Consider the following 16,362-nt stretch of genomic DNA (forward strand, 5'->3'; position numbering starts at 1 on the left):
CTCCTCCTCCTGCCAGTTTGTGAGCTGTTTCTACTGCCTTCCCACTGGCCCTGGTGTAAAGCTCTGCTCAGCTCAGGGCTCAGGAGGTTTTATCCCCTGTCCAGTGACCTGCCTCCAATTCTCTCTCCCCCTCCCTCCCAACAACAAACAAGGAACCACTCAATTTGAAACCCTTCTCAGCTCCTCCTGGCCTATCTATCCCACCCCCTCATTACCCATCCTAAACTCCAGCAGGGAAGAGCCTCTGGTTCCTGCTGGAGACGGCACATCTCAAACAGTTGATTAGCCATTGTCCCAAACAAGGGCACAATTAGCCAACACTTAAGAGCGTGGGATGCAGCAAGCACAGGGCTAGCCTGGTACCAAAGATCCGTTCCCTTAGGGGCAGGCAGATGAGCTGAGGTGTCAGAGGGGGGCAGCTGGGGAATGAGCAAAAACAATGCGTGATGACAAGTGAGAAATTAAATTTCACAAGCAGAAGGAAAGCACATCTACTGCCAGCTTCCAGAGGGCTCTTTAGTGTAATTGCTACAAATTGCTAAGGGACATTTGTATAACACAATGGAAGATAAGCCACTGTTTGCCTTGTTTAACATGGATAATTAAGTATGTAAGTATACAGAACAGGATTTTGGTGTAAAAGTTTTGGCAAAATACATCTTGAGAGGCCTATATTTCCGAATACTACCCAAGCAGTGCTGTTTTCTGCGCATAGTTAAAGGTGTGGAGGCTGAAACCTGCGAAGAGCCTGCCACAAATCTGCCTCACAAAGCTCAGAGCAATCCATGAATCCAAAAGCACATTCAAGGGAACAAGATGCATATTTTAAGAAGCCCTTGGTCATATTTACATAGGAAAAGTCACTGTGTTGCCAAGACCCTTTTACAACACAGGAGTGCCTGACACTGTCTTTCATTGTCAATAGGAAAAGACCAGGCTTTGCTTCTGGCATGTCTTCATTGGGATTTTAGCGTCCGGTGGCGCTACACTGATGTAGCTCTACTAGAGCAAACCCTGGTATAGAGCATGGGTGTAAACCTCTTGTGTTTGGGGACCAGTGTCCCTGCAATTACATTTGTAGGAAAGGCCCAGATCCGAAAAGGTATTTAGGCTCCTAACGTCCATTGATTTGAATACATTTGTAGATCCCACCTAAATAGTGTAGACAAGATCTATGTTCTTGAACAGTGCTAAAGCCCTGCAAAACTTCAAGGCCCTGATCCTGCAAACACTTAAACACATGGTCATAGTTGAGGAGGGAACTAGATGGGGCCAAGATCCTGAGCACCTACAGTTCCCATTGACCTCAGTGGAAGTTGTGGTCAGTGGTGCTGGAACATTTTTAATAGTGGAGCTGAAAAGCCAGCCCCTCTCCCGTGCCCACCATTCCCCGAGCTGGGGCTGGGAGCAGGGCTGTGTCTCTGGGAGGAGGGGACCTAGACAGGGGTAAGGGGGCCGAGGCTAGGGCCGGCAGTCGGGACCCCCAGGTGCAGAGCTGGCGGCAGGGGAGCCCCAGGAGTGGGGCCAGGAGCCGGGCCCCCGTGTGCAGAGCCAGGAGCAGAGCCCGGGCGTGGACCCAGGAGCCAGGCCCTTGCTTATGGGGCTGGGCGCAGAGACAGGGGGTACTGAAGCATCCCTCACACCTCTAGTTCCCGTGCCTATTGTTGTGGTGCTTATCACATGAGAAAATCAGCAGGTAAGGCAACATCTTTCACACCCCGATCAGAACAATTGGCAGCCGTGTTTGCAAATTGCTTTAAGATTCCAGGATGTAAAACTCTTTACAAATGCAGCATTCATTAATGCACATAAAAGCTTGACCCTGTTCTCATTGAGTTTAAAGGGAGTTTTGCCATTAATTACAGATAGTGGATACAGAACAGAGTCCAGTTCTGCAAACGCACAGAAACACAGCACAAAATGATCTCCCCTCTGATTACTCCTGTTATAACATTACAGACCGGCATGCACATTTATGCTGTATTGACAATTTCATAGATTCAATTGAGTCATATTTCCAGTCTGCCAAAGACTTCAGCTCTCATCACCTCTGGCAGTCTGTCACCTTTCATGCATCACTGTTTAATTGGCTCTTTGGCAAACATGTTTATGGAGATTCCTCTTGTCTGTTCAAAATGTTAAATGAAAACTCTATTTAGATTTCAGTTTTCAGAGTAACAGCCGTGTTAGTCTGTATTCGCAAAAAGAAAAGGAGTACTTGTGGCACCTTAGAGACTAATCAATTTATTTGAGCAGTAAATTGGTTAGTCTCTAAGGTGCCACAAGTACTCCTTTTCTTTTTAGATTTCAGTATAACGAGATATTTCCAAACGCTGCTCAGTGAATGGAGATATACTTTCTGCCCTGCTGCATCTTAGCTTTGCAAGAGACAGGTTGACTGATTTGCAAAGGACCTCATCCTGCAAAGTGCTGAGCACCCCCTACAAGGTACAGAACAGAGTCTGAAGACAATGGGAGGTGAGTGAGCACCGCACCTTGCAGGACTGGTCCCATAAACAACTGGGAAGATGCTTTATATTCTGTCCAGTCACAAGCTGTCAGATTTGTCTTAAAGCAAATGATGGTTTATTTAGGCATAGACCCCTAGCTATATTAAACCAAACTAACTTCCATCTTTATTATTAATGATTAAGAACAGAGTAAATGCTGAGAGGGTGCTCAGCACTTCTTAGGGTTTGTCGCAATAAAATAAACATCAATAATAATAATCAAATTAACCCGCTACACCTGTTACATTGAAAGTACACTATTGAGGTTGCAAAATCAAGCACTCTGAAGTTAGGAAATGCCTGAATTAAGGTTGTCTGTGCAACCTTGGTTCAACCCCCATGTGCATTATGACAGTCATTAATTACATGGTCATGTATTACTTTTTTTCCTCAGGTCCCCTGCCTCATTCAGTGAACAGGTAAATCCTTAAAACCTGAGCTCACATATGCTCTGCATGGACATGAACATCCCAGAGCATTTTTTATAAATGCAGGGGGCTGCTGTAGTGTCCTTGTCCAAAATCTCCCCTCTTCACATGGTTGTGCAGTGGACTGTGCTCTCATCGTCCACCTGGCTGCTGCCACAGAGCCGGCTGCACCACAGACGTGGTGTGGATGGTCCAAAGATTGTATGTTGCATCCGATGAAGTGAGCTGTAGCTCACGAAAGCTTATGCTCAAATAAATTGGTTAGTCTCTAAGGTGCCACAAGTACTCCTTTTCTTTTTGCACATACAGACTAACACGGCTGTTACTCTGAAACCTGTCATATATAACTTGTGAACTACTTTGGGATCCTTGCACCTGAAAAGCTCTATACAGACAGACTGGGGTGCTGGTTGCAAGTAGCTGTAGTAAATGTGAAATGATAACAGTTTCCATTCTATTCTATTCCATTCTAATTCCCTGAAAACAGTCACTCACAACATTCAGCATTGGGCCCATAATAAATACATGGTACTGCATGAGGCATAATAAGTACATTAATAAGAACATTCTCTATTAGCAGTTGTCCTGCAGCAGCAATGAAATGTGTTTTGACAAAATGCCCCTAAGAACTTGTGCCTACGGAGAACTGTCTCACTAATTCCCATTCAAATACTTTGGGAAATGTCTTTGGTGCCCTGTAGTCACTGAGCTCTTTACATTTCATGAGTGCAGTTATTGAATACATTTTGCCTATGAGAAATTATACAAAATTCAATTATAGCTAACCAGTCACATACCATCATGTGTATCTGTATATGCACACACTGTAATTCAGCCCATCTCGTCCCATCCCATGTTGGCTGTGCACAGAGGTGAAAGTAAGCCGGTACGCCCCAGTACGGTGTACTGGCAAGAGCCGGTGCACCGTACTGGGGCAGCCCGGCTTCCCCAGGGGGCAATTTAAAGGACCTGGGGCTCCAAGCAGTGGCTGGAGCCCCAGGCCCTTTAAATTGCCTCTGGAGCCCCGCTGCTGGAGTCCTGGGGTAGCGGCTGCAGGGCGCCGGCAGCTATTTAAAGAGCCCGGGGCTCCCCTGCTTCTACCGCCCCGGCCCTTTAAATAGCCGTCGGAGCCCCACCGCCACTACTCCAGGGCTCTGGGGGCTATTTAAAGAACCGGGGTGGTAGAAGCAGGGGAGCTGCGGGTCCTTTAAATAGCCCCTGGAGCCCTGGGGTAGCGGGGTCTCCAGCTGCCTCTGCCGCCCCAGTCCTTTAAATAGCTGCTGGACCCCCACCCCCGCTTCCCCAGGTCTCCGGCAGCTATTTAAAGGGGCGGAGCAGTAGAAGAGGGGAGCCCTGGGCCCTTTAAATAGCCCCCGGAGCCCCGGGCTGCTGCTGCTACCCCAGTGAGGGGGGGGCACTTACCTTACATGGTGGGCTGGGGCTGGCTCTGACCCCCGCCACCCCGCCCCTTCCAGGGGCCAGAGCTGGCCCCAGTATACCGGTAAGTCACTCAACTTACTTTCACCCTGGCTGTGCACCAGTAATGTCATCTGCCTCACTTGCTAACCACCAGGCAGGGCCCTCACTACAACTCACTGGTATACTTCACGATGCTGCAACACCGCCATCCTTTCTGAGGAGTTGAGATTTAGTGCTGGTGAAAGTGCTGCCTTGACTGCCTTGGACACTGGATTTTTTTGCTTAGCTAAAGAACAAGTGGAAATACTGCAGGTTTCTTCTTCACTCATCTGTCAGTACTCCTTAACTCATGTTGAGGGGTCAATCCATGAGATGAGGGGCTAGTTCAGAGTCCAGGTTTAATTACTGGGGCAAGAATAGGAACTGGAGCGAGTGGGGATGGTGAGACAGAGACTGGACAAGGAGCCTGGCGGGGGCGGGGGTATGAGGGAGGGGGAAGACTGGGACAAAGATGGGTGATAACTGAGATTGCATGAGGAACATGAGTTGGGGAGAATGGGACAAGGTGTCTGGAGAGGGAGGGGGAAGTGGGGAGATTGAGATTGGATAAGGAGCCCAGGGGGAGACTGGGACTAGCTGGACAAGGAAACTGGCACGGGAAGCCAAGGTTGAGGAAAGACTGGGACTTGGACGGGTGGCCTGGATGGGAGACCGGGGCTGGCCATGCAAAGAGACTGGGATGGGAATGCAGAGCCCATGAGGTGGAGACCGGGATTGGTTAGGCAAGATTTTCACCATGGGTGTGTCCAGTGTGTGTGCTTTATGGGCACTGAAGAGCAAAGCTGTCTAGCTGGCCTTGAAGCTATTGTATCTAAAATCAGTTCTGAGCAGTTTCTGGTCTCATTAGGGAGTTGGGGCCTGGTTCTCGCTCATTTACAGTTGAGCAACTCAGCTGATTGGAACTACTCCTGATTTACAGTGGTCTAAGCAAGTGAAGAATCAGTATTCTTAATTATCTTAATTATCACACTGTAAAATGCTGGAGGACAAGTCAGAGTTATTGCTTTGGGCAAGGTTGGGTCCGTTAATGCAGGTGTCAGAGTATTAATGAAGAGGATGGCGCTTATGACATTATTATTCAAGGAAAGGATGCTGGCAAATAAACAATAACAAAGAGGCAAGGTGGGTGAAGTAATATCGTTTATTGAACCAACTTCCGTTGGTGAGAGAGACAAGCTTTCGAGCCTCAAAGAGCTCTTCTTTATTTCCCAGGCCTGACAAAGAGCTCTGTGTAGCTTGAGAACTTGTCTCTCTCACCAACAGAAGTTGGTCCAATAAAAGACATTACCTCAGCCACCTTGGTCCTCTAATATCCTGGAACCAACACAGCTACAACTACACTGCATAAAACAATAACAATGCAAGCTAAAACCCAGGAGGCCCATCTGATGGGACGACAGGCGGGTATACACCTCTTTCTGCAGATCATTAGCTGAGGTTGATTAGTGAAGGGGCTTCATCTTAGGAGAAGGAGGCGTGCTGTGGATAGTAATTTAGCAGAGCCCAAGTGCTGCTCCTTTAATGAAGAAGCCACAGGACAAGCTGATAATCGCTTCCTTGCTCCATATAATGTAGAGGAGGAGGAGGCAGCATGTGCCATTCTCTGAAGAAACGGATCCAATCATGTTGTCTGATTTGCTTATGTCTCTGTGTCCCAATTTCCGCCCCCTCCCCTGGAGCTCACTGCATATGGTGCCAAGCTATTCTTACACTGGGAAAAAAAATCCCTCAGCAAGGAACAGACTTTGTTTATTCTGTAAATGCCTCAGTCAGGAACCAGGTGAAAGTAGATCAGAGAATCAACAAGACACAATATCTGCCAGTGTGGCTCTTGGATCAGAAGCAGAGTGAGAGCAGGCTGATAAGGTTATTAGTTTGGGAAAAGGGGATAGCATGGAAGTGGGGCACGATTTCCTGCTTGTTTTATACCCTTACATTAATCCCTTATTAGACACTCCTGGCTGGCTTCACTTTTGTGTGTCTAGGTGAGCAGCCTCTTGCTGGTGCCTGGCTGTGTTTCATCGGTGCAATTGTGGATAATAATGCCAGAGCAGGGACCACATTCAAACATTAAGAACACAGAGCCCTGATGTGGAGTCACTGAGATACCATAGGCTTGGAGCTTTTTTGCAATACACATCATGTCTTTGTTGTAGCAGCAGGAGATGGACAAAGCTCTCCCCCATCCCGCAGGTAACTCTGGTGGGGAGAGTGCGGTGGCCCCCACCTTTTCATTGTGCCCCTCCCCAGTATCGGCAGGCACGAGTCGTCTCTGCAGACCGATGGAGGAAACAATGAGACAATGCTGGTCAGCGTGCCAGGCTGTGATCACTGTATGCCAGCCACCATTGTCTGGTTTTTCAGAGGCATCACAAAAAGGAGAGTTTGAAGGAGGATAATGAGGTAGCTTTGCAGATGTTTACAGGGTGCTCCTCTTAACTGTGAGGGAGGCAAGGAGAAAGCACCAAGGTGCTTGTTTGAAAATTTAACAAGTGGGCAAGGGCTGACTGGTGGCAGGAGTTGACATCTTAATGGTCAATGAGAAGTTAGTTAGGGTGGGGATAGGACATGAAGGGCCTTGAAAGTGAAGACAAACCGTTTATATTTGGTGCAATACAGAAGGGGAGGCCAGCAAAGGATTCAAAAAGAGGGGTGACACAACCAAAAGGATGGGCTAGGAAAACGATCTTTGCAGTGACATTCTGATTGCGTATGTGTGGGGCAAGATTGCATTTGTCAAAGCCAGAGAAAAGGTGTTGCAGTAACTGATACATGAGATGAGGAGACCCTGAACAAGAGCTTCCCCTAAGAATACTGGTGGAAGCCCCATCACACGAGACATTGAAAACTAAGTTAGAGAAAGCACTAGAAAACATAATGTAGGGACCAATCCTGCACTGTTTTCTGGGGAGGTGAGAGTAGATGCCCTAATAGATCTTTTCCATCTCTATTGTCGAAGATTCTATGAGATACACCATCTACAGGGCAAAGGGATGAAGTAAATGGAGCTTTGGGGCTTGCCATCCACAGATTCTAGGTCTCTTTCAGCCCTGGTGAAAGGGAGAGCAGCTCCTGACACATGGTCTAGGTTTGATAGCCAGACGACAAGAATTCAAAACGCAGAGGGTCAGTGTCTTTAAACAATGATATTGTCTGAGTTATTGCAGAAGCATTCACCAGAACGGAGTTGATGTACTTGGTGACTGACCCAGGACAGTACTGCTTATGGACAGATGCTGCAGTGAAGCACTCAGCCCACAGGGGCTTGAATGAAGCAGTGATTTAGCAGATGTCAGCTGCAAACCTCAAACTGATGTTTCTTGGTATGAGTCTTCATAGTGTTTTCTGTTTACTGCTTTTTTTCTCTCTTGAAATGACTTTGGTGTCTCCTGAGATCTTTTTGCATGACATTTTCTTACATGCTGCAGACACAGGTTGTGATCTACTTGGCAGTTCTGGAATTGCTTGTTTGAGAGCTACTTTGCACGCCAATCAGTCACCTTCTAACAGTTTTGAATTTACTGTCAGATAATGCTCCACTCATAGATTCACTATGGAGTTCAGCTGTATCCTCATTTGCTTGTGTTTTTGTGACCACTTGTCATAATCCATCATTTTAATTCTTTTTTAATGATTTCCCTGATAAGATTTATCACAGCACAAAGCTTAGCCTGTGTTGACTGCAATGAAGGCTTTAGTCTGTAATAAAAGAAACCAAAAGCGGCATGTGGTCAGAGTGACTGGAAGACTCAGGGAATAGTGCATGGAATATGGTCTATAGAACCTTACACCTCTACGTCACCAGTTCAGACGGACCCAGAGTTACTTCTGAGCAAAACCAGTCAAGCTGAATGAAACTCACTTCTTCAGTGTTGAGTTATAGTTTCACCATATGGGTTTAGACGAAAGCAAAACTCACCATGATACAAAACCATGTGAGCAGAAAAGACTAAATTCCTTCCAGATGCAATTCCATTGACTTCCCCAGAGTTACACATGGGATGAATTTGTCACAAATTGCTTTAAAATGCTGACAAAACCCACATGAACTAAAATCAGTGAGTTTTGCACAGTTCTAGTCACATGATACTGTGGTGAGGAACAATTCAAGATGGTAGAGCAAGGAAAGGGCTGCCAGCTGGGAACAGTATTAAATTGCAAGCAAAAACATCTAGATTAAAACAGAGCATTTGTGATTCGGGCTGGGAGAGTGATTTGTATGAAATAAACATTGATCCAAACTGTTGCCCTAAATTCAACTATGCCATATGAACTAAACCTTTCCAGAGGTTTGGAATAGTTTAGTAACCTTATTTTCACTATTTTTGCTTTTCACTGAATGGGCACAGTAAAAATCCTGACTAATAATCATTCATAGAGTAACAAAATAAATACAAATGGCTTCCAGCTGGGATGGGAAGCAAAAGTGCCAACATTTAATTGGTCTCATATTTCTCACCTGTGCAAAAGCAGGAGGTAGTGAAAATTACTCTAGAAATTTGATTTCCATCCCCCCGAATAGAACCAAGAGGTTTGGTCCATTCAGAGAAGCATCCTCGCTTTTGGGTGCTTAATGAAAACCAGCCTGACCTCAGATCCTTTTCCAGTTTGACCATTACTTCTTATAACTGATGTTTTAATTTTCCTCCACAGCTGGTATCAGAGATAAGAGACTAAATCCACCAGACATTAAAATGCCGAAGAGTTCTGTCATGTGTTACTTTGGTCTTATTCTCAAAGCCTTTCTCTTCTTCTCCCCGACTGATCTCAGATATAATGCAAAATAATCTGTGAGCCAAAAAAAGTGAGCAATTTAAACTGCTCTTTTGAAAGCTCAGTCCCAGTTTCCTTACAGCTGTTCTTCCTTTTCTAGCATCTTGGGATGTGTCTTCACTGCAGAGTTAACTTGGGAATCACCCCTAACCCCCTTCCCATCCACACACAAAAAACATCTCATCTGAGTTTGATGGTGCTTTAAACCCAAGCTTGCTGGCCTGGCTGGATAAGCTAGAGCTAGGGAGTGAGTCACTTTCATTTGGGTTTGTAACCCACCGACTTGGCAATGAGGACTCGGGCTAAACCATGGAGGTGTTGATTGTCCTCCAATGCCTTCCCACAATTCCCTGTGTGCCCAAAAAGACAGTCAAGTTCTCCCACACTTTCCCTGGGAAAGAATCATAGAGCAGTTCAGCTTACTGCAGTACAAAGAATCATGGGATGTGCCCCCAGAAGTCCTAATGCCACATGGGGCCTGCAGTGTTGACCTAGCCTAGCTACCTTGCTGTAAACACTGCAGTTCTGTGTCTCCACTGGGATTTTACAGCAGGATAGGTAACAAGTGTTAGTTATCCTACTGTCAAACACCCTCCCCCCCTAACCTTTTACACCTAACTGGTGTAGTTGACAATGACTGCTATAGATAACTATGAGTTGTAGGTGGCAATCCATGATCCATTACACATGGGGAACCCTACTGCTTTTAGTGATCCACCTCTCCCTCTTTTAAGGATTTATTTTTTAATTTAATATGGAGATATACCTATCTCATAGAGCTGGAAGGGACCTTGAAAGGTCATCGAATCCAGTCCCCTGCCTTCACAGCAGGACCAAGTACCATCCCTTATTTTTGCCCCCGATCCCTAAGTGGCCCCCTCAAGGATTGAGCTCACAACCCTGGGTTTAGCAGGCCAATGCTCAAACCACTGAGCTATCCCTCCCCCCATTTTACTCTTAATAGTGCAGATCCTGCAACCCATCCCCACCTGCAAGGGACACATACTGCTTAAATGACAGTGGAGCTGGCACAGTCTGGCAGCCCGATGGGAGAAAGCCTGCACAGATGTTGAGAGCCTGTACAGATGTAAGGCATCCACAGCCTCTGCAGGCTGCAGAGATATGCTCTTCCGGAGGCGCCATCAGTTCATCTACAGTAGCATACGCCCAGGTGTTGGAAATAAGGGAGGGGCAGAGGTGTGAACAATGCATCCTTAATTATGCAGAACCTTTAGCAAATTCCCTCTCCCCTGCACAGGGGCCCAGCAGCCAAAGCTGCATTAGCAGCGGTGTCGTGGCACAGCTTTTTTGCAGTTTTGGGGCCTCAGTCCCTGCTGAGCCCTCTCTTATAAAGATGTCTGTTCTCCTCTCAATATGTGTATGTCCGCTCCCATTAGCATCAACAAGGGTTAGGCATATACTGAGGAGAAGCTAGACTTTAATTTTTCTCTTGGATTAATACAGAACCAGTAATCTCCCAAGTCTCATTATCTTACAAATCTTCTGAAACAGACACAAGACAGCAGAACCCTAGGGTAAATAGGGAAGGCTGTAGAAAGTGAAACTGATGTATCTGCTGGTTGGTCAGTAACAACACAGTAGGAGTTCAGCAGGATCTGCCTTTTCTTAGTCCAAACCTTTCCTTCCAGACAAGGCTCTTTCTGATCACGCATTTCAACAATGAAATCCTGCGGGTGTTGTGATCCACCAGGGGGAGCCATTGATTGAGAGACTGGGGACCACAGCAGTAGCTTGCCAAGAGGCTTGGGCTGTGACCCATATGTTCACAAGCTTCCAAAATAAAAAAAACTGATGATAAAAAAACAGCCATAATAGTTGTTTATATTTACAGCTTCCTCACTACGAGGAGAGAAATTGCTTGTTGGCTGAGTTCACTGGCTTTGACAATAAAATACCAAAGCAGTCACAGAGCCATTCAAGAGGAACAGCTGGCTTGGGTCTCTGTTCTGTTCAAATCATTAGTTTCCAGGGGCTGCAGCTCCATATTTGTGATCGAGTGAGCTGGAGAACAGTCCTCGGGTGTATTTTAGGACTCCACAGTTCACATCTGTCATGTGGGAATCCACCCCCGATGAATCTGTTCAGGTCCCGCTGAACTATTTGAAATTAAAGGTTCCACTGGGTCTTTTTTGCAGTGCCCTGGGAAAAAATTAAAATTAAAGGGCCAGATCCTCATCTTGAGTAAATCTGTATAATCTGATTTACCTCAGATGAGGATCTGGCCAGATGGCCACTCTGAAAGCAAATGTAAAAGTGGCACCTTTTCACTTGCCATATTTATTTTGCTTGTATATTCAAAATCACACCTGCTTGGCTTAGTGACAAAGGCATGTTTTTACTACTTTTTACTCCTGCTAGCCATTCTGAGCCAACACAGCTTTGGGAGAATGAGCTAGAGTCTATTTTGGCTTGTACATTTTGAACAGATATGTTAACTAAGGCTTAGTCTACACTACCAAGTTTTGTTGGCATATCTATTGCAGCTGGGGCTTGTTCGAGGGACAGGTGAGCAGGGCAGTTGCCCTGGGAGACAACTTTCAGGAGGTGCCAGAAGCCTGTACTGCTTGGGTTTTTTCCCCCTTCTGTTGAATGGCTGATTGTATGGGGCGTTTGGTTTTTGGTTTTGCTCTGCTGCTTAAGGGGCATGTGAGGGTGTATGGGGAGGGAGAGCATGCTGAAAATGTTTTCTGCCCTGGCCAACCAAAATGGCTAGGGCCACTCCTGATGTCATACAGGAGTGTAAAATAGCTATGCCAGCAAACCCCATGGTGTAAATGCAACGAGCTGACCGAAGAGTACTTCTGTTGACTTAGCTAATGTCATTCAGAGACGTGGTTTAGCTATGCTTGCAGAACTCCTTATGTCAGCTTATGCTGCGTCTGCACTAGGGGGCTCTGCCAGCATAGCTAGAAGGGCAAAGGCTCAAATTCCAGTTGCAAAGCAACTTGTGCAGTCCCCTTGTCTTCAAATCCAGCCACCAGTTTACACTTGCGCTCTCTCACTAAAAGCAGTAGGGTTCCCCATGTGTAATGGATGGCACTATTTGGCCTGCATATGATTACTAGTGAGGATCCATGTGCAGGAAAGAACCCAGATTGACTGCAAAAGTTCAGGCAGGGTGTGCAGGACTAGCAGGTAGGAAACAAATACCCTTTTACTTGCTAACTGGCAAGTGTGATATAGAATTATTGAGACACAATGTACGAGTAACTCCGTGACGAAGTTCTTTGTTTTTTTGTTTTGACAAAGTTACTTTTCAGAGTGGAATTGCACTTCAGAATCTTAATCAGATCTTCTGCATTACTCTTCTGAAATAACTGCTTTGGGTGACCATATGACATCCTGTTTTGGCCAGGACTTTCCCTTTTTAAAGCCCTGTCCCAGATGTCCCAACTTATTCGGCAAAAGTGGGCATTTGTCCTGTTTGCTCTTGCCAACTTGATCAGTGGGATGCAGAGGAATGTGCATGGGGGCGAGCAGTGATGCCAGCTCTGTGCAGGGGGGGAGGCTGGGCTCACACAGGGCTCGGGAAAGCAGCAACACCAACCCTGCATTGGGGAGGGAGCTAAGCCACCACTGTGCACTGGGGCGGGGGGGGGCGGCTTGAGTGAGCAGCTGGTGTACGGAGGGGGCATGGGTGAGCGGCTCGGGCCAGCCCCATGTGGGGGGAGGGGGAGGGCTCACGCTAGCCCCTCACAGTGTCCCGTTTTCCCTTTGGGAAATATGGTCACACTATAACTGCTTTATAGACAATCTACCAGGGTATGAGATGGGGAGAAATGGCAGAGATAACTCGTATCATGGTCCTAAAGAATCAGTTTTAATCTATGGGTGACATAGTTTAAATGAGGCATAGCCACATAGGTCACATGGAAACTAAGTTCTGAGTCTCAGTTGATGTTTTCCCAAAACATAAAAGCGTCAGTAAATTGGAACAGTTCATCAACAGTTGGCAGACTAAACAGGAGAAGTCCTGGCTGCAGTAGCAGGTGATGTTGTAGGTCAGGACTAAAATGCATTGTTGAGCCTCAGGACTGGAATAAGGGTTGTTGCAGATCAGGATGGAATTGTATTGGCAGAGCTGTGTTGGGGCAACTTGCACATTGCCTTACTGTGACACAGAGCACAACATTTGACTGTATTGCTAATAACTCTGAGGACGTTTCTAACATGAACTTCGGGTGTTTGAAAACCAAATCTTGCCAAGTCCTTTTTTCAACTCAGGTGGATGAACTGAACTTGGAACTTCCTGCAGTTTTACTAAATAAAAACATGTCACTGATAATTTGTCTCACATAATGGGACCCAGGGTGGCAGACATGACAGGACAAAGGGAAATCGAAGGACAGAGGAATAGGTAACCCTAATGGTCCAATTTCACCCTGCATTAAGGTTGCTTTGTGGTGTACACAGGGTAGCCCGAAAGCCAGAGTAGCCAGAAAAAGATCACCCAATTTTAGAGCTGTTGTAGTGGTTCCTATACTACCTCCTCCTGCTAGAGCATGGCTGGGTTTCCCTGTGTCAAGCCTTGCTGTCATGACAGTCCTTTTGGGGCAATTGGTAGCTGAGGCAATTTACAGCAGCCTTCAGGCTACTCTAACTTACAGTGGGGGACTGGTTGGAGCGCAACCAGCCCAGGATTAGGGAAGTGCAAAGGTTGATGTAAAGCACACTCCTTCTTGGGCATGGCAGAGGATAGGGATCAATAAAATAGAATCACATCATACAGTCAGAAAAACTACAGACAGAAAGGCCTATTGGGTCATCTCTCTTCCAGAGTAGGATTGTTTCCTACAGTATAATGTCCAATGCTTTGCCTGTAATTCCATGCAAGATGGATGAAGTTTGATATGTACAGTGAATCAGAAGAACTGTTGTATTTATTGACTTCCAGACTGTAACATATGGGTTATTGGTCAACCTAATACTGACATATCTGGTAGTCTCTGTGGAATCCTTGTTAGTGGTTCTACAAACTGGATGGAAACTCAGCCTCACACAGATCACACACATTGAATCATCACTCAAACACAGGTCTACACTAACATGCAATTGTCCAATGTTTGTAATCTGATTTCCTTCCCCTCACTCCCCAAGTAGGTCTGGTTTGGGGTCCTATGGCCAAAATCAATCAAGTGATAAAATTTGCAAGAATGCATAGTAAAAAAACAAATATATAGTTGGAGAGTAAAAAGAAGGTAAGAAATTATTCTCATAAACAAGAATAACAGGATTGCTCCAGGCAGTGTTAGCCTTAAAATTCTGGGCTCCTCTAGCTACGTTAATCTTGGGCTATCCCATGCCCCCACTCAAATCTCTGTCCATCCTTTCAGATGTAGGTAATGATAATTTATTATCCCCATTTTACAGACAGGAAAACTGATGCACACAGAAGATAAGTGACTTACACAAAGTGATTACACAGCTAAATAGCAGGAGAACATGCAACAGAACTCAGGAGGCTCTAGATTCACTTCACAGGGCTAACTTCTCTCCTTGACTGCAAAAATTCCAAGAGAAACCAGAGCCTGAAATAAATCTATGCAACTTGGGTAGGTAGGTGATTTCCTATATGTATGAACTGGTTGCCTCATGTCTTTCACCATTTCTATATGCTCTCAATAAAGTTATCCAATTTTTTTTTATAAAGCTAGGAAAGCCTGAGGTTCAATTATTGCAGGCCTTTAATAACCCTCAAATTAAAAATAATATTGTACAGTTACCCTCAGAAAAGGCTAGCTTTTACTGAGAGGCTTGGAATAATGGAAAACAGAATTTTTGTGAGATTCAGATGGAAAAAGAGACGGGTCCAAATTAAGTCTTCCTATTCTCCTCTAGAGGCCAAGACTGGAAATACACACTTAAACCCTGATCCTGCCATTAACAGCATGTGGATGAACAGGAATTGGTCTCTATCCAGATGCAGCAGTCCACCCACATACTGACAGTTGCAGGATTGGGGGGGCCTTTATTATGGCAACATTGGAGAGATGGACTTGACTAATTGGTAATATCAAATAAGGCAACTCCATTTACTCTAATTACTTAATTAATTTGTTTGCTTCTGAGGGTTTAAATAATTTGGAAAGCAGCACAAATTGTTACAGAACCTGCTTTGAGGATGGAGAATTTTTTACAAAAGATCATAACATAAGAAATTGAAAAAACTTCATAATTACCCTTTCTACTTTTTCAGTTATGGAGTTTTGCCACGAAATAAATAAATAAATAAAAGATTATTGACTTAGACAATTTCATTCCTGGATTCTCAATGGAACAGGATTATAGATGGAATATATAAAAATGTACACAATCTGAATAAAATTAACAAAATAATTTATACTGATAAGAGAGGGGAAAGCTTTTGATTTCCATTTGGAAGAGGAAGAATGGAATGAGATAATATAATATACCAGCAGTAGGACCCCACCTACAGCTTGAGGGGAGCTCAACATAAATTATATGGATTCAGTTGTACAGGCTATTGTCCATGAGATGACACAAGTGGTGCTGGAGAAACTGCAATGGAGAACGGTCCTTAGAACAAACTACCCTTGATCCTGTAAAGAGATAATCCTGAGCAGTCCTGGAAGTGTCCCACTGAAATAAATGGGATTTTGCACAGACATAGGGCTCTGGATAGGTTGATGACTTTGCAGGATCATGGTAATCATTTGGTATTGCTCCAAAATACAGAATTATTGGCAGAAAAATTACAAAAGTTATCAAAAATATCATTGAATGAGAAATATTGAGTTCTCTCTGCAGGTGGAAGTCTCAAAATTAGATGATATTGAAACAGTTACGCAGAGCCACAAAGCGGCAGATTTTCTCCTATGCCCAAGATCTCCCTGGTACTAGAGAGTGGGGAGGAGAGGCTATCAGGGAGTTGGTTACACTCTTCACAAATAAGGGGCAGAAAAAGGAGAAGGCCTGGTTAATGCACAAACTGAATGGACCTCGGGAAAAGGGAAGCAAAACTGTCAGTGTCACAAACGATTTTGGTCTTCTTGGTAAGAGGATTTAGGGCTTGTGGATTATTTTTGCCTCCCAGTTCAGCTTTATTTCTGAAATAGCCAAATTCCTCCTACTGTTTCTCCAGTGAATTCAGTTCCCCAAGGAGGGTTTGGCATACATTGCACCATATCTGA

This window comes from Natator depressus, chromosome 9 (assembly GCF_965152275.1).
Source record: "Natator depressus isolate rNatDep1 chromosome 9, rNatDep2.hap1, whole genome shotgun sequence".
Lineage (NCBI taxonomy): Eukaryota > Metazoa > Chordata > Testudines > Cheloniidae > Natator > Natator depressus.